General features: G+C 45.7%; 1 protein-coding gene and 1 pseudogene across 4 annotated transcripts in view; one reads left to right on the forward strand and one right to left on the reverse strand.

Annotated features, from left to right (window-relative positions):
• Window positions 1-19,720, reverse strand: part of WHRN (whirlin) — a 106,658-nt gene that overhangs the window by 77,174 nt on the left and 9,764 nt on the right. The gene's annotated exons all lie outside the window — the stretch shown is intronic.
• On the forward strand, window positions 12,359-12,540 carry LOC129044143 (small EDRK-rich factor 2-like; annotated as a pseudogene).

Genomic DNA, 19,720 nt, shown 5'->3' on the forward strand with positions numbered 1-19,720 from the left:
GGATTTGGGGAGTGTCCCACCATTCCCTAACTGAGAAATGCGGCTCATGTGCTTAGACTGTCTGTAAACTGCGGTTTATGCTCAGCCTGCTTTCCTCCTGGGAGTCTGGAAGGTGGGTACAAGTAGACAGGGTCTATGTCACTAGCCCCCAGTAAAAACTGTGGGTGCTCTCTAATGAGCTCCCCTGATAGACAACATTCCACACCTTTGTCACCATTTGATGCTGGAGGAATTAGTGTGTTCTGTGGGACTCACAGGGAGGGGACCCGTGGAAGCCTGTGCCTGGTCTCCTCTGGACTCTGCCCAATGCACCCTTTCCCCGTGATCATTTTGCTCTGTATCCTTTGGATGTAATAAACCCTAGCCACAGGTACAACCATATGCTGAATCCTGTTAGCCTTTCTAGAGAATCACTGAACCCAGGTGTCATCTTGGGGACCCTGATAAAATACCAAGCACAGAGTCTACAGATAAAAACAATGGTAATAGCAATCACTTAACATTTATAAAGGGCTTGTATGTGTCAGCCACTCTGCGCTGCACCTGATATGCATTATCTCATGAAATCCTAATGAAACCCAATGGGGGAGGGGGATTGTAGAGGGGAAGGAGGATCTCATTTGCCAGATGAAGAAATGGAGGGAAACTGCCTGCCCACACAGTGAGTAAGAAGTTCCTTTCTCAGCCGGGCGCGGTGGCTCACGCCTGTAATCCCAGCACTTTGGGAGGCCGAGGCAGGCAGATCACCTGAGACCAGGAGTTCAAAACCACCCTGGCCAACATGGCAAAATCCTGTAAGAATACAAAAATTAACTGGGCATGGTGGTGGGCACCTGTAATCCCAGCTACTTGGGAGGCTGAGGCAAGAGAATCACTTGAACCCTGGAGGTGGAGGTTGCAGTGAGCCGAGATCGCGCCACTGCACTCCAGCCTGGGCAACAGAATGAGACTCCTTCTCAAAAAAAATAGTAATAATTAATTAAAAAAAAAGAAGTTCCTTTTTCATAGCAACTAATTCTGAGTGTGGAACACCACCTTTATTGTACACTTCCCAGTCTTCAGATGGAACCACTGTGAGGAAAGACAAGCCCAAAACTCTACAGCCTGGGGTGGAAGCTGAGGTCTGCCATACTGCTTCACCACAAGGCACCTGCAGCTGAGATGAAGACATTGACCCAAGGAGACACTCACTAAGCACTAGGATTAACAATAAACACAGCCTGTGTTAGGGACTGAATGTGTTTCCCTCCAGATCCATATGCCGAAGCCCTATCCTTAATGTGATGCTACTTTGGAGATGAAGCCTTTAGGGGGTAACTGGAGTTAGATGAGGCCATGAGGGTGGGAACCTCATGATGGGATCAGTAGCTTTGTAGGAAGATAGAGAGAGTTCTGGTCTCTCTTCCATGTGGGGACACAATGAGAAGATAGAAGTTTTCAAGTCTCAAAGTGCGCCCTCACCAGAACCTGAGAACAATGGCGCCCTGATCTCAGACTTCTGGACTCCAGAACTGTGAGAAATTAAATGTCTATTGCTAAAACCACCCAATCTATGGTATTTTGTTATGGCAGCACCATCTGGCTGTTTGAATAAATGATAGAATTCACACACACTGAAATTTTATGCTGCCATTGAAATCCTATTTACAAAGGTTGTAACGCCATGGAAATGTGATATATTTTAATGTTAAGTGGGGTTAAAAGGCTATAAATCATGTCTTATAGTATGAAGTCAGTTATGTTAAGAGAAAAATCATACTGGAAAAACAAAATGAAACAAAACTGAGAAGTAATGTGCCAAGATGCTAGCAGTGTTTCTCTCTGGGTGGTAGGATTATGGGTGATTATTATTTTGCTCTTCCTGTTTCTCAATATTTTCCAAATGTTCCACAATGAGGTCACATTGCTTTCAATATCGGAGAAAAAAATAATAATATGCCTAAGAAGGGGGGTGGACACTTAGCTCTCTGCGTCCCCCAAGCTTGCCCCAATTTGCACATACAGCTCTACCAACTCCCCAACACTCTCAACAGACAAACCAGACCCTGGGCTGAGCTTTCCAAGACAGAAGGGAGCCCTGGCTAGGCAAGGCCTGTGGGAAGAGGCAACTCTCTGACATTTGAGCCTCTCTCAGCAGAGGAAGGGTGAGCCAGGAGGCACCCAGGCCCTCAATTCTACAGCTAAATGCCAGTCCCCAATGGAGGGATAACAAGGATGGCATCTCTCCAAAATTCTGCTTTTAAAAAAGATTTTTGTGAAAATGAGCAGGGTAAGATTTACAGTATTTTTTAGCATTCCCCAGGGCTCCCCTGGCGGAACAGTCGGGAAAATCAAATCCCTGTTAAGGTGAAGAGGCGGGATGGAGAAAGCCTGAGACCAAGTGGGCTTCTCCCAGAGCAAAGTGGAAAGTGGTTCAGGGCACAGGAGGCGTCAGCAGAAGCCTCTGAGGCCACCACATCCTCCATGGCCCCTGTCTTCCTGACCTCTCTTTCCTCTTCCTCTCGTCTCTGCCCCCTGCTCCCTCTTCCATGAGGGCACAGCTCCCTGCTCCAGTGCTGTTCCACCTGGCCTGCCTCCTTCTCTGCTCCTTCCTAGACAGACTGCAACACTCACAACAGCATTCATTCAACAAGGGCTGACCAAATGCCTACTGTGTGCCAAGCCTAGAGGAAACAAAGTGGGTCTATCCTCATGACAGGCTGCAGCCTGGTGAGAAACAAGGAGGCATCACCCAGCACACATCAGGTCCTCATGACACTTATGCCTGGTGAGGAACAAGGCATTGCCTGGCACACAGTAGGTCCTCATGACACTTGAGCCTCATGAGAGACAAGGCATTGCCTGGTACACAATAGGTTTTCATGACACACGCCTGGTGAGAGACAAGGCATCGTGTGGCACACAGTAGGTCCTTATGACACTTGAGCCTGGTGAGGGACATAGCACTGTCCTGCGCACAGTAGGTATTCGTGAAACTTGTGCGTAGTGAAGAGCAAAGCATAGCCAGGTCCATAGAAGGTCTTCATGACACATGCCTGGTGAGACACAAGGCATCATCTGGTGCACAGTAGGTCCTCAATGATGCTTGCAGCCTGGTGAGAGATAAAGTATCATCTGGCACACAGTAGGTCCTAAGAAAAGACTGCCTGATTGATTAAGAAAGTAAATATTGCCCCCAAAAGAAACCATTAACATCCACAGGCATTCTCCTGCACCCACATCTAGTCTGGAAGGTTATGCTCGGGTCAGGAACAGAGGAGTGCAGGTGGAAAAATCACACGTGGATTGTGGAGACAGACAAAATGGGATTCCAGTCGCACTTCCACGGCTTGCCAGTGGAGAGTTCTTGGGCCAGCTGCTTCCCCTTGCAAAGCAGCATGTGTGAACTGGGGAGAAGGACAATGCTCACCTCCCAGGGCAGCGTGGGTTAAATGAGACAATGTGCATAAAGTTCAGAGCCTTCTTGGCCACACAGGAGGAGCTCAGCAAATGGCAGAGCCCACTCCCCTCTCCCCCAGCATGTCTGCATGGAGATTGAAAACCATGCGGTAGCAAAACGTTGACCAAGGAGTTTAAAAAAAAAAAAAATAGTGAAGGAAAGAATAAAGAACAATGCGCAGAGCATCATTTGTATTCTTTATCGCCGGCAACAGTAGAATCCTCTTGGTCAGCTCTATAAATAGGCCAGCAGCAACCTTGAGAACGGAGAGGAGGTTAATGTCCTTGATGAGAACACCACGGACAGCCAGCGCTGGAGAGGGCCTGGGCCAAGTCACTGAGTCTCCCACAGGCTGCCCACCCCCGGAATTTTACAGAAGGGGACCCTGAAGCCCCAAGATGGGAAGGGACACATAGGGTTCAGGAGTACAAGAGGCACAGCCCAGGACGCAGGAGGCCAGCCCTGGGTCTCCTTCCCCTCTGCGCCTCAGTTTCCCCATCACAGGACTCTGAGATTAGAAACTCAGACAGCCACTCAAGTGTAGACCATTCGTCTGCCTCTGATAATGACTATTCTTTAGGGATAAATATGGGCTTTTTCTGGGTCTCGGAGAGCAAGAATATCATCATCCTCTACTGCTTTTTTATATTTCTGGCAAAACTGATGATAAACAAGATTCCTGGGACAGACTTTCAACATCTACGCAGGCTCTTGGGATATGGTCTTGGTGCAGTGGCCATCAGAATCCTGCAGGAACAGCTCCATCCATTGCTGTTTAATGCCACTAAAATGTGTGTGGGTCATGCAGGGAAGGGGAAGAGGACGGTCTCTGCTCCCACTGCCTTCTTGTCTCCATTTCTACAAACCATTGCTTGCTTATTTTAAACGGCATCATTAAACGGGAGAGTTATTTCCTAAACAAAGCTGGTAATGCTTTCTCCCCTGTAGCCACCCTGCCAGCCTTTCAAACTCACCCGCCATTGCTACCTTGATCCCTGAGGCTCAGGCCACCTGGGGGATCGAGAGATCCTCACCCACGGTTAGGTGCACCAGACCACTCATTTCACTTCTCTCACCAGAGCAGCCTACAGAGTGAGTAGCCTTAGGCAGCAGAGCTTGAGCCTGTGAGACAGAGACCCAGCAGGTCCCTGTTGCGCCATTAGCTTTGTGGGTGTCCTAGGGTTACTTCTCCCCTTGCTAGGCCTCGGTTTTGCCCTCTGGCAATGAGCAGGTTGGACCTGTTTGCTAAGATCCTGTCCCAAGTTAAACTTCTATGTCTTTCTGATTCAGGGCTGTATTTAGAAGGAAAGACTGTATTTGCTCTTATGGTGGTCACAGGTCATTAAAGTGGAGAGATCAGGGGCTCTGCGACACCCAGGGATAACTCCAGGCAGGCTGAGGGTTGCACCTACGGGCACCTGACTTCTGGGCCTGGAAAACTGTCCTCAGTTTCTCCCATCCCAGCAGTGAGCACTTGAGTTATGCTGGCTGGTGTTGCTACCAGGTCACTGAACCAGATCCAGAGCCTGGGGGCTCTGAGGTTCCACAGGGTTTAAGAAAACACCAGAAGGACAATTGGAGCATCTCAGTTATGGCAGGATGCACACCCCAACTCAGCACTATCAGCAGCAGCAGGAGATTTTGACAAGACTTGAAGGCCAGAGGGCTGCCCCTCCGAGGCCATGGCTGTGTCCTTGCTCTTCGTAGGAAGCTGCCTGCAGGTGGTAAGTCACATCCAACACATCCATCTACACTTTGGTGACTCTCCATCAACCACACCCCTCTCTAGCCATGACAGCTCCACAGGATCCACCAGTCTTCCTGAATCAATGGCATATTAGCTGTGCCACCTCACACAAGTTACCAAACCTCTCTGTTCTTCTGTTTTCTCTCCTGCAAAATGAAGATCACCATTCTCCTTTCTCTTTACTTAGAGGAGCCCTATTAGCACAATGCCTATCACTGAGGAATTCAATGAGCTACGGCTGAAAAGGAAAATTGCGAGATCTGGGGAGAGTCCACCGCATGCAGGGATGGTCATTAGAGTGCTGTGTTCCCATGCTCGTTATCACATGTTTACTGGTGAAACTTGACCCTGGGGCATTCCACCAACTCAAATCATAGAGAAATCTCGATCTGACCCAGCAGATGGCACGACTAAGATACTATCCATCACCAGATGACTATTCCGGCAGCACGTTATGATTACGGAAATGTAAATTATATGTGTATGTCTTCAAACTTAATAACTTGCTACTTGGATTAATGCTCTCAGGAGGCAAATTTGCCTCACTCAGCTCTTTGGAGCCAACTCTGAAACCCCAAAATCATAGACCAGGCTGACACGATTCTCTGCTTAGCAGAGGAGTGAGAAATAGACTGGAGAGGGTCACAGTGTAGGAGGACTAATGGGATGTGTTAACACGGCAGACGCACATATGCTTCTGTGTTCAAAACCATACACCAAAGGCAAGCATGGGGTGGACCTCAAGGTCACAAGACTATCAGAATACTGTGCTGAGGAGCATGTGCAACAGAGGTATTCCAAAAAAGTCTCAAGCAAGGACACGTAATAATGAGTCACCCAGCTTATTTCAGGGTGCAGACCTCAAAGGGCAAGGTTTTCTCTTTTCGGAAACAGAGACTCAACAACAGGAAGGAGAGCTGGTCTAAGGCCCAGGTTAGTGACCCAGAAGGGAGGAAAAAATTATGCATGCCTGCTCTTCCCAGCCGCACCTTGCCTAGCTGGGGCTTTGTGTGTTCAGACACACTGGACAATGGTGCTGGCTCTGTAGACGACTTGCTATGTGACACTGAGCAAATTACCTAAACTCTCTGTGCCTGTTTCTATATTTAAAAAGCAATTGCTGGTCGGGCACAGTGGCTCATGCCTGTAATCCCAGCACTTTGGGAGGCCGAGGCAGGTGGATCACCTGAAGTCAGGAGTTCGAGGCCAGCCTGGCCAACATGGTGAAACCCCGTCTCTACTAAAAATACAAAAAATTAGCCGGGCATGGTGGCGGGTGGCTGTAATCCCAGCTACTCAGGAGGCTGAGGCAGAATTGCTTGACCCCAGGAGGCGGAGGTTACCATGAGCCAAGATTGCACCATTGCACTCCAGCCTGAGCTACAGAGCGAGACTCCATCTCTAAATAAATAAGTATATAAATACCAATTGTTGCCTGGGCACAGCAGCTCAGGCCTGCAATCCCAGCACTTTGGGGGACAGAGGCAGGAGGATTACTTGAGGCCAGGAGTTCAAGAGTAGCCTGGACAACATGGTGAGACCCCACAAAAAATTTTTTTTTAAATTTAAAATTATCCAGGCATAATGGTGTACACCTGCAGTCCTAGCTACTCAGGAGGCTGAGTTGGAAGGTTTGCTTGAGCCCAAAAGATGGAGACTACGGTGAGCTATGATCGAGCCACTGCACTCCAGCCGGGGCAACACCGCGAGATTCTGTCTCAAAATAATAATAAAATTAAAAGCAACTGTTGTAAAGATTAACTGTAAACTGTGTATACAGCACCTAGCATATGGTAGGTACTAAATGCGTGCTAATTCCTTTCCTGAGGCTGCCAGCTCCTTCTCCCAAACACAGGTCCCGGAAATTCTCTAAACCTCGAATCTATATGGACACAAACACATGTGTCCCCCAACTTTCCCCTTTTTAAGAAACATCCTTCTTTAATCCACATTTCCTCGTATCTGCGCTGCCTTCAACACTCAGCTCCTTTCCCACGACCTCCAGAAAAGCTTCCCAGACTGTGGCTGACTCTGTCCTCCAAGAGCATCCAGCACACTTCTGTGATTGTGCTGCCGTCTATACCACAGGCTCTGAGTCACATTTGTGATCTTGTCTTTAAGACTACAAGACAAGTTTCTTGAGGCACATTACATGTTCTGTTTCCTTTAGGACCTCTCCCTGCTCCTTTTCATTTGTTTAGCCAACCATCCATTCATTCATTCATTGAACAAGATATTTAACGAGTTTTCTATATGCCAGATAGCCTCAGGAATCTGTTCAAATTAGGACACAGAAAGAGCAGTGCTCTTTCAGATCAGTAGTCAGGCAGACCACACTTTTACTTTAATGTGAGCATAGACACATTAGATACACATGGAATTTGGAGAGACAAGTGAAGAAAGTGTGGTTAAGAGCCACAGCCCTGGAGTTAGGCTGTAGGAATTCCATCCTAGCTCTGCCACCTGCCAACAGTAACCTTGGGCAAGTTACTTAACCAATCTGTGCCCCAGCTTCCCAGGCAAAAAAAAAAAACAAACAGAAAGAGAGAAATAACATAGGTATTATCTCACAGGGTAGTTCTGATGATTAAATTAGTGTGTGTGTGTGTGTGTGTGTGTGTGTGTGTGTGTGTGTGTAGTGTTTAGCACCTGGAACCTAGGTAAGAGATACCAAAAAAAAAAAAAAGAGAGAGAGAGAAAGAGATAACAGAGGCATTATCTCACAGAGTAGTTGTGATTATTAAATTAGTCAATATATATATAAAGTGTTTAGCACCTGGAACCTAGGTAAGAGATACCAAAAAAAAAATTTTTTTTTTTTTTTTTGTCTAACAACAAGAAATTCTGAGTACTGTAGAGAACTCAGTACCCAGAACCCAGAGTGGAAGTCTCAACCCACCACCCATGGTAACGACTGATATGTGTTGATGTCTGTTCTTCCTGACTTGCTCTTGTACTTTATAAACACATATATATACATATACAAGCTTATCATCTGATTACATAAATCAACTCACAACTGAACATTTTCTGCTCCATCTTTTTTTCCACTAAAAATGTATTTTGAAGATCTTTTCTTACCAGTTCAGTGACATAAAGCTCATCTCTTCCCATACTCCATCCCATTCCCTGGAAGGGACTCACCACTACCGAATTCTCATTCTCCTATCAATGGACATTTAGGCTGTTTCTCATTTTTTGCTAGCACCATCACCTGCGATGAACATCCTTGTATATGCCATCTTGGAGCATACATGCATCTAATTCCCTAAACTAGAGAAAAATGGAATTCCTGAAGCCATAGGCAGTGAGTCTTTATTCACAGACAATCACATTTCTTTGCCAGGGTGTCCCCTGGGGCATGACTTATCCCTTTTGTAGTTCCTGTATCTACCTGCAGGGGGAGGCACTAGGCCATCTGGGCCTACAGAGGACCTGAATTCCCCTGACAATGTGGATGGGGCTGGGTGGAGGCCTCGCAATGTCCTTCTCCCAAGGCAGTGCTCACTCTGGTAGAGAGATCCACACTCCTTCGTGCTTTCTTCCACAGGTTCCAAAAAGCTCCCAGTTTAGGCAAATCTTGGCTCTATCTTCCAATCATCTGGGGGCTAAATCTTGGGCCCTAAAGCATTGCAAAGCACCAAAATGAAAAGGGTAACCTGGTGGTGTCTTAGGGTGCGAACTCCCTCAAAGTGTTTTCCAGTGGAAGGTACAGTTGCTAGAAAGCCATTCTCAAACAGTGTTCAACCCCTTCCTAGCTATGAGACTTCAGACAAGTTACTTAACCTCTCTGGCCTCAGTGTTCCCACCTATTAAAAGGGGCCATAAAGCCTATGCTCATGGAGCTGTCATGTAAACTGAATGAGGGCCAATGAGAAAATGTGCACAAAGCATCTTGCACTGGGCAGGGCACACAGGAGGTGCTTGGCAAATAGTGGGTAGCATTAGTAAGAGCAAAATTACAGCAATGATGTCACGTTTTATTCTTCCCACTGCACAGATGAGGAAAGCGATTCTAGGTGGTGAAGCGTCTATGCACGGTCACAGAAGATAAAAGGCAGGGCTTTTATAGCCCTCTCCCCACTTCCCTCCATTGCCCTCTCACCAGCAGTTTAAGGGGGTTCACACCCCCTTAAACACCAGGCCAATCCTACACCTTGGCCCAAGACAGACAGGGGAGGGTTTTTAAAAAGGACGTGGCCCTCACAGGATGTAAACAAAAGAAAGTCCCTTAGGGTCTTGAACCCCAAGCAGGTGCTGTGTCCAGCCACATGGACTGGAAAGTCCCTTCCTATTTAGCCCTGCTTTGAGGGAGGACAGAAATTGGTGATGCGGACTCTGCTTCAGTAGCATATTTTAATGTCATGAGAAGGTAAAACCCTAATTAGCACTCTGTCTTCCAAGCTCCTTCCATCTGTACCATTTTCATCTGTGTTAATTACCTCTTACAGGGACCACTAACCGCAACAGCTTCCCAGCCTCCTCTCTCAGCCCAGTCACTGCACAGCAACCAGAGAATCCTTATAAAACATAAGTGGACTCTGGCCCTTCCCTGCCCTAAACTCTCCCCATTGCTTCTGCTATAAAACTCCCCACAGTGCATCTTTGGGCCTGTGCGCCTGGTCCTGATGCTTGGCCAGCCTCATCTCCTGCCCTGCCACCTGAGCTTCCTTATAGGATCAAGTACTCCAAGCTCTTTTCCACTTCAGGCCTTTGCACGTGATGCTCTGTCCCTGAAAGTACATATCTCAACATACTTACTTATGCAAATGATTATTTTATTATCTACACTCTTCTCAGTTGACCAGGAAGGCAAGAAATTGTTGTGGCTTGATCAGAGATGTATCAATAAATAGAAAACATAGGAGACGGTAAGAGATTCCACATAAAGAGACAGTGAAGAAATGAAAGGATGCTTTCTTCTTGGAATTGAACACCAATAAGGAAATTTACGTCTCCTGAAGTTACCAATGATTTCTCTAGTAGAATGGAAATAATCCATTAATTTCTCCTTTTGCCTTGGTTGCTAGGGGGCTCAGAATTCAATTTCAATATAAATACTGTTCCTACCAAAGGCACCACACACACATACACACGCACATGCATATACACGCGTGCGCACGTGCACACACACACACACACACACTTTCCAAGTTCACTTCTGATTCCTCTACCTTTTTAATGAAGTGCTTTTCACGTTAACTCACTCAATTACTTTTGACTTAAGTAAGAATCTTAATTATAAATGTATTAGCAAATAAGCAAATGAGATAAGCAAAGTTTAAAGAGAGGGTTAAACTACACCATTCACATGGTAGATGCTCAATAAAACCACTGCTGAGTGAATAAACACTAAAATCTAAGCACATTTCTAGAATTAGATACCTTTTCTATGCAGCTGGAGATGGAGATCCTTTTTACAGATGCTTGGGCAATCATTCTGCTTTCTCCTCCTACCTCCCTCCCTCCACTCTATAGAAAGGCTCTGCAGCTACTGAGTTTGGTCTAAGAACACATGTCATTTGTAAACATTCTCTTAAACAAAAGTCCAAAAATTGTTATTCTTATATTATTTTGGAATGATGATATAACTGGGCAATGGTGTGGTAAGAATTCTGTTTCTAAAAGAACTGTGGCTTCACAGTAGCATCCTCAACATCTGTGTGCTCATCAGGGATCCAGGACCTGTGACACAGCCATGCCACGACATGGCCCATCTGCTCCGGCTCTGTGCAGCCACCTCGCTTCCTTGAGCTGCTGCATCCCAGGGTAAATTGAGTGGACCACAGAGCATTGGTGTGAACCCCTCCAAGACCCCATCCCTGAAATGCAGCTCAACAAAAGGATCATTAAACAAAATGACAACATACGTCAAAAAGAAATGCAAAGAAGCAGGTGATTCAACAATTGAGGAAATGTGAACACACAAGGATAAAGGCCAGGGGAGATGGCAGAGAAATGTATGATGTCCAGTTAGAAGGGTGGGAACGTGGGTGTCTTCTCCCCTTTTCTGGTTTTCTTTAATGCTATTTAAATATGCCTTTAATTTGGGTCTCACGAAGTAGGTTTTTAAAAACCAACGGCTGGATAGGAGAATATTTAAGGAAAGAAGAATATTTAAAGAAAACGTTTTTTAAAAAAAGATATAAAAACCAACTGTTCATTCCTTCCACCCTCTTTTCTTTAAGAGTTTGACCTTCTCCGAGGGTTCAATGTGAGGATGCAGAAGGAAACCTTTGCTCCCATGCTGGGAACGCCAGGATCTCAGAGGCTGGAAGAAAGACCTGACATTTTAAAGTCCCTGCTCTCCACTGTCATTGCTTCTAAATGTTTGGGTGAGTTAAGGCTGTGTGAAAAGAAAAAAACATAAACCTTCAAAGAGAGGGATAAAATCCTGACCTTGGGAATAATGCTACAAGAAATTTGCAACAAAGTGACAGATAGGCTGTCCACCCCTTTGCAAAACAACTCATAAGGACAGAACAGATTCCAGAAAGATATTGATTGCTTTTTAATGCAATTCTTCAATTATCCTCAAAGCCTGGCTTTTAGTCTGTTATAATTTAAGTAAATTGCTTTATAAATGTTCTTTTAAGTTTTGTCTGTTTATTCTTTTTTTTCTTTAAGGAAGAACAAGATTCTCAGAGTCATAAATATATTCACTCAAGATGAGCCCCAGTGGGTTTGCAATGGAGCATTTTGTTGTCTGGGATCGATGTCCAAAGCACAGAGATCCATCAGGAATATCTGTTTATATCCATATCATTTTCTCAGTCCATGAATAGACACGTTGATGGGATTTAGTCTCCTCCCAGACTCTTGATATCCCTGTGCCTCATCACTTTCTGACAATTCTCAGTTGAAAAGGTGATGGGCCTCCAATTTAATTCAAGCTCAGATGAAAAATCTGAATTCAAGGTGGATTAATCAACCATTTCCTAAAAACCTACTCAGCCGATATCTGAAAAATAATGATAGATTTGATGACACTGAAATGCAAAACTCTTGTGATAAATGGGCATAGGATATCAATCAGTTATGCATGAAATATATATGTGTAAATACATGAACACACACACAAACAATAAATATGTAAAAGAGTTTAACTTCACTGTAACGTGGGACAGAATGAGGGGATGCAACGGAGGCAGGTCAGAGCCGCTGCCATCACCATGACCTGTGGTAACCAGCGAGAGCTCCCCACCAGAAGAGTATGAAAAAGCAGAGTGCACCTCGGTTAAGGGAAAGCACCAAGATGACGGGCTTTCTGCTGCCACCCGCAAGCAGAGGGACTCGGAGATCATGCAGCAGAAGCAGAAAAAGGCAAATAAGAAGCAGCAGGAACCCAAGTAGCTTTGTGCTTCGTGTCCAACCCTCCTGCCCTTCGCCTGAGTGCCTGGAGCCAGTCCCACCATGCCCACGTCTCCATCTGCAGGGCCCACAAGTCCCAGACCTGATGGCTTCCCTTTGCCCTGAGTCTGCAGCGGGTCCCTTTTGTGCTTCCTTCCCCCATCAGGTGGCCTCTCTCCTCCTGGGTCACTCCCGGGGTGACAAGGTTACCCCTTCCCAGTGTTTTTTATTCCTGTGGTGCTCACCCCAAAGTATTAAAAGTAGCTTTGTAATTTGAAAAAAAAAGAGCTTAACTTCACTATTTAAGTTACGTAAATTAAAACAGGATGCCTTTTTGTCTATCAGATTGGCAAAACTGGAAAAGAAATATAATACCCAGTGTTGGCACGGCTGGAGAAAAATGAAGAGCATCAACTGCTGTTAAACGCTGGTGGGAGGGAATATACAAAGCAAATTCCGTCCCAGGGGTAATCTGGCAACAGTTAATCAGAAGCTTTAAAATTGCGCCTCTCCCCAGAGCCAATGCCACCTCTAGAAAGACAGCCCAAGGAATTATTAGAAATGTGCTTAAAGATGAATGTGCAGGGATGTTTAAAGCAGCAATATGGATAATATTAAAAAACAAACTGTCTAACAAGAAGAAATTAAATAAATCATGTACCTCTTCACTACGATATATTATGCAATCATTAAAAATCACAGTGTAAAAACATTTATCAAGGTGGGAACACAGTCATCATACATCGCTTGGTGTAACGAATAGGCTAGATAATGATGCTCAGAATGGCAGCTTTAGGAAGAATTCCCAATATAAATGCATACACAGATGCATACAGGGTACTCTAATTGTCAATAGTGATTATTTCTGGTAGGTGAGTGGGTACAATTATTACTGATTTGGGTAGGGTCTTTTGGTGTTTTTCTGAAGTTTTCAAGTTTTAAAAATTAAGTCCAGGCTCAGCGTGGTGGCTCACACCTGTAGTCCCAGCACTTTGGGAGGTGGAGGTGGGTGGATTGCTTGAGCCCAGGAGCTCAAGACCAGCCTGCGCAACATGGTGAAACCCCACCTCTACAAAAGAAAAAGAAATACACACACACACACAAATATATATACACACCACGCTGGGCATGGTGGCGCAAGCCTGTAGTCCCAGCTACTCGGGAGGCTGAGGCAGGAGAATTGCTTGAACTTGGAAAGTTGAGGCTGCAGTGAGCCAGGATCGCACCAGAGCACTCCAGCCCGGGTGACTGAGCAAGGCCCTATCTCAAAAAAAGAAAAACAATTAAGTCCATATATGTTAGGTAATTAAAATAAAGAGGCCGGGCACAGTGGCTCACGCCTGTAATCCCAGTATTTTGAGAGGCCGAGGTAGGAGAATCGCTTGAGCCCAGAAGTTTGAGACCAGCCTGGGCGACATAGTGAGACCTCATCTCTACCAAAAATAAACACAATTAGCCAGGTGTGGTGGTGCACACCTGTAGTCCCAGCTACTTGGGAGGCTGAGGCAAGCAGATCACTTGAGCCCAGGAGTTCAAAGCTGCAGAGAGCTATTATCGCACCACTGCACTCCAGCCTGGCCAACAGAATAAGACCCTATCTTAAAAAAAAAAAGAAAAAGTGAGGGTCAGGGGGTGGAGAGAAGAAACACATTTTATTTAACAGCCTAGACAAATTCCTCTATTCCACTTGTTTCCTATGACCAAACAAAATGCCCCTTCAACTTGTCCAGTCTGTGACAGCAGAGTTAATGACCACCAGCCTTTTACATGAGGCCCAGGAGAGAGACTCTCCTCTCATCTTTGAAGTGTGCTGATCAGGCAGTATAGACGAATTCAGAGACTCCACCATTCAATGAGATAATTTCACAAGTCACCAGTTATCTACCAGGGAATTTCCACAGACAACATACAAAATAAAAACCTGACAAAGGTCAAGGCACGGTGAGAGAGATAAGAGAGAGGAAAAAGAAAAAAAAACAAAAAGGAAAAAGTGCCCAATGCCACCTCCGTCCCTGAAATCTAGTCAATAAAATGCATACAGCGTGCCCAGGGGAGAACAGGGAGGCTGCAGCCTACGTTTTCTCATCAAATAGCTACAAAGCCATTTCCACAAGGAAAAAACTCAGGGAGGAAACACACATTTACTGAACTCCTGCTCTTGCCAGCACCATGCTGGGCTGTATGCCGTGCTTCTCTGTTAGCAGCCAGCCGAGAGCCCTGGCAATGAGCATGCACTTCGGAGGCCAGAATACCTGGGTTCAAATCCTAGTCCCGCCACCCCTGACTGTGTGCCCGTGATGGGTCACCTCCTATTCTAATTCTCAGAGTCCTCTCCTGGGGGTTATGGTGAAGTCAGTGGGGGATTTACATGAAACCCACACAGAGCTTGTGATGTCACAGAAGATTCCCAGTGGTGGTGATATTTTTTAGTGTGCTAAGTACTGTAAACATCTTGTGTGTGTTATCTGTTTTGTACCTTCTACATTGCCAGGAAGAGCAGCATCTGATAGGAAAACAGATCCCAACACAGGAGTTTGAACATGGTAAATGATCATCAAATGTTCAGACCAATAGATGCACCCAGTGCTTTAATATATTGTCTGCATAACCATCAGTATCCTCATTTTAGAGATGAGGAAACCTGAACAGAGAAGGTAAGTAACTTGTCTGCTACTTTACTATTATTCCCATCACAATTTCATTGAAGAGGAATCTGAGAATCAGAGAGGTTAGGAAGCTGGTTCAAGGCCCCACAGCTAGAAAGTGGCAGTCAGGCTTGGAAACCCAGGGCTTCGGAGCTCAGGCTCGAGCACTGTGGAGCATCCTTTCTCTCTGATGTTGGGGCAAAGACGCAATCCCTCAAGTCAACAAAACCCAGGTGTAAATCCTGGCTCTGTCACTTTCCACCTTTGGGATGACTGGCAAGTGACAAACTCTTGGCGATTTTGGAAAACAAAGTGATGAAAATGATACCTACCTCGAACTCTACAGGGTGATTATGAGGCTTAAGTGAGTTTATACACATACACTGAAAACAGCGTCTGGCTCATTCTAAGCCCTCTATCAAAGGTTATTATCATACAAGGAGCAACAAAGAAAAGAAAACACCAAGAAATGCATTATCTGTGTCATGACAGAAGTGAGAAAGGCCATGACACCGGCGGCGGGGGGGGGGGGGGGAGGTTCAGGAGGGAAGAGCAGGCTCCTGAGGATGGGGACAGCAGCAGAGGTGAGCAGGCAGGTCCTCTGGAGAGGACGTACTGAGGTTGCACCTAACAGGATCAGTGGTGTCAACAGGTGGAGAGAGTGAAAGCCGTGCTTCAGAGGAGGGTATGTTGCTTGCTTGGCCAAGAGCGGACACAACTTGGGGAACAGGACTGCAGGTAAAGATCAGAGCATGGGCAGCCCAAACACCAGGCTGAGGAGCTTGGCATCTGCCCTGCAGGCTCCCAGCTCAAGAGCAGGGTTGTAGGCAGGGCACAGCTTGATGAGATACATATTTAGAGAGTGCACCCTGTCACCAGGATGGACATCAGACCGGTGGGCAGACGAGCAAGACAGGTGACAGACAGGCTGGCCAGGAGGCTGCTACAGTTCGGCAGTGCTGGTGGCGATGGTAGTGATGGGGAAGAGGGAGGTGTGGTCTGAGAAGTGCTGGAAATAAGTAAAGCCTGGAGAGTCCAGCCTCCCTGGGGCTGGTGCAATACTCAAGTGGGAGAAAGTGGGGAACAAGAGCAGGGGAAATATCCATGATTTAAGGGCGAGAGAAAGCACCATGAGAAGGCAATTAAAAAATAGATAAATACACTAAAAGGAGGCACAGATCCTGTACAGAGACAACAAGCCTAGAAGATGGGTGGAGATGCAGACATTTGGGGAAAGAGGAATTTGAGGGAGAGCTGTACATGTATGTGGACCTGAGAAGCAGACTTAAAAATCTTAGGATTGGAAGGACTTGCAGGAGGAGAGGGGCTCAAGAGAGTTAGGGAAAATTTGGGAGAAATGTGTGATTCTCTAAAGAGAAAGAGGAGGGAGGCAGAAGGAAAGAAATGAAGAAAAGGAAAACTGGGTCCAAACACTACAAAGGATGCCACTCCTCCATCTAGGGACAGGAGGATGGACATGGCAGAAGGAAAATCCCTCCCCTGACTTTCAAAGTTTTCCTATCCACATGGGAGGTTAATTTCTGAAAGCTGGACCACGTTTCTTTTCTTAATCAGAAACCTCTTAATGAGACTTTGTACACCTTTTCAGATGTAGTTCAAATAAATTACAGGGTTTTTTCTTTAAGGCAGAAGCCCATGTTATCGAATCACCAATTTCACCCGCATTAATTGCTTTAATGGGCTCTAAAAACAGCCACCTCCTCTCCCTCCTCATCAGGGTCCCTGGGGAGGCCATCAGGGAAGGTTGCTGGGAAACAAAGTTATGGATGCTGCTGATCCAGGGGACAATGCTGTCACACTCTGGGTCATGCAACTGTCTGGTACGCCACCCACATTGTTATAAGGCCTCACAGATAATCAGAAGGGACGGTGGGGGCACACAGAATTCTATTCAACCACCGGGCTTTATTACTGCTATAAAGCAAAAATGCTGATGCCAAAAGCCAGATAGGAGCAATTACGTTTTTAAAAAAACTCTGTCTATGTGGGGATATTGACTACATTTAGTAAATGACTCTGCAATTCAAACAGCTACAGTGGATCACATGGACCCTGAGTCCAGTATTTTCTTCCAATGCCACCTAAAAAAATCCAAACAAACAAAAAAAAACCTAAGTAGGCAAAAAATCCAACCAAACAAACAAACAAACAAAACAACTAAGCAGGTATAACCAGAAGACTTTCAAAGACAAGCGAAGGCAGTCCATACCATTTTTCATTATAATGCTTGCAGCAGGACCTCCACTGCCATATTTTCCAGACTTTTGATGTTCAACAGCAACAATGACATGTTTGTGAGGACTATGGGCCAGGTTTGGTGGTAGGATATCTGAGTAACAGAAAGGCAAAGGGACCTGCCCAAGGTCACAGCCAAGTTACACTGTCAGATGAACCCAGGTCCATCTCCAAAACCCATCTCTAACCTCTTGGGTACATACCTCCCTTCCTCAGATTTTCCAGTATGTCAGTTGACCTTGCACAAGTGGAATCTTGCTGCGAGATAGTTAAGGATGGGGACAGGAAAGGTTCACCTCTCTGGTCAAGTCTTTATGGGGATAAACAGTGTTGGGGATGGAGGAATCCTAAAGGAAGACAGTGTTTCCCAAACCTTAGCATGGTTAAGGCTTGGCTGGGGAGTTTGTTAATTCTTAAGCAAGCTAACATTGTAAATTACCACTTCTAAGGCTCTAACACCCGGGTATTTGGGAATACTCTTTTTTTATCATTTTACTCTGTTCTTCCCTGCAGCCTACAGCTTTAGAATCCAGGAAAGAGGACATTTGGGGACTTGTTTATGGAAGGCTGATATATTTGCTTTGTATTCAGAGTTGAGAGGATGCTGATATTAGGAAACTCAGGTGGAGAGAAAAAAAATCATGACGAAACTGGCTGCTAACTGAAGCAAAGCCACAGCCAATTTAGCAAAAGGAACACAAATTCTCAAACAGGGAAGGAGGCAAAGGTGCTGGGACTGAAAAGGAAGAAAAAATAAATCCATTTATGCATGCTCAGAGAATAAAGCAGCTTTTAAGCATATGTGTGGTTACTGGAAACTTGGCCTTCACCCAAAATGCTGGGTTTCTAGAAACCTGAACAGTTTTTGTTTTTTTCAAAAAAAAAAAAAAAAAAAAAAACGAAAAAGAAAAAAAAAGAAAGAAAGAAGACCAAAAGCCAGAAGATATATCTCACCCAAAATTGGTTCATTGATTGCTTCAGAATGCATAAATGATTCTATTTTGGAATCAAAGACACAATCAGGCTGCTGAAATAACCCACTTCTGGGGATGCGGTTTGAAAATTAAGAGCAAAGTGACAAATGAACTAGCTGAAAGAGTCTTGTAGAGTGGCTCTGGGCTTCAGGGGATGAGAAAAGCCGTTGAGTATCCAGGCACAGACCACATTTTTTTTAAAGGCCTTACACTCGAATAGCAGAGGGTTCCAAATGTTGTCACACCTAGTAGTCATTTGATCCCCACAGCCACCTGGGAAGGAGGCAGGTGGGAGGTAGGTATGCCCATTTCACAGCTCCAAAGACTGAGGTTCAGAGATGTCACGTGAACTGCCCACGGCCACACAGCCAGCTTGGCGGTAAAGCACACACTAGAGCCTGTGGCTTTTTTCAGTGTTTTTGTCTAGCACCCACAACGCTGCCATACACAGACTTCCTTCAGATCTCACTCTCAGGAGCTGGGGAATTCTGAACTCACTAGTGCTGGATTAGCAGCAAGATCATTCCATTCATTCGGCAAATATTCATTTATTTATTAAAGCACCTACGGTGTGCCGGGAGCTGGAGATGCGTGAATGAGCAAGGCAGATCAAGTCTTGGTTATCCTGGAGCAAACTTGTAATGGGGGAGGGAGACCATAAAGAGACATAAAGAAATGTCCTTTTAGTAGTGACAAGTGGGCTGCAGGACACTAAAGCCAAGTAGAAGGATAGAGGAGTGGGCAGGTAGGGGTACTACTTCAGAGAGGGTGGCAGGGATGCAAAAGCATAAGAATGTCACAGCACTTTAAATGCTGGGTGACCTGTGGCCACGGATAGGTCTATATCCCCCAAGGACAGAGGTCATGTCCTATTCATCTCTGATGTCCAAGTATCAGCCACAGGCCTGTGTGTGGTAAGCATTGCTCAGAGAATGTATGGATGCATGTCTCTACTCAACGATGGAACAGGCTGAAATATACCACTCTCCCTTGATATATAGGTCTCAGACCGCCCCCCTGCCCCCATCTTAGTAAAGTGAAGTCTCTGGGTGGTTCTTAAAAGGCCCTCAAATGTCAAGTACAAAATGTGACATCTGCCACACTTTCTAGTAAGGGGACTGGCTGGCATTGTCTTCCAGGAGGCTGACTACAAAATTCTTGGGCTGGGATCCAAGCAGGGAGGCCACTTGGTTCCCAATCCCAATGGGGACCTTGAGCTCCCCAGTTCCATCTCCTTGAGCATGATCCTCCTCACCTGCCTGCCTCCCCTGGGGAAGGTTAAAGGGAACAGGAGGGACAAAGCACCCAG

Source organism: Pongo pygmaeus, chromosome 13, assembly GCF_028885625.2.
Source record: "Pongo pygmaeus isolate AG05252 chromosome 13, NHGRI_mPonPyg2-v2.0_pri, whole genome shotgun sequence".
NCBI classification, from domain to species: Eukaryota; Metazoa; Chordata; class Mammalia; order Primates; family Hominidae; genus Pongo; species Pongo pygmaeus.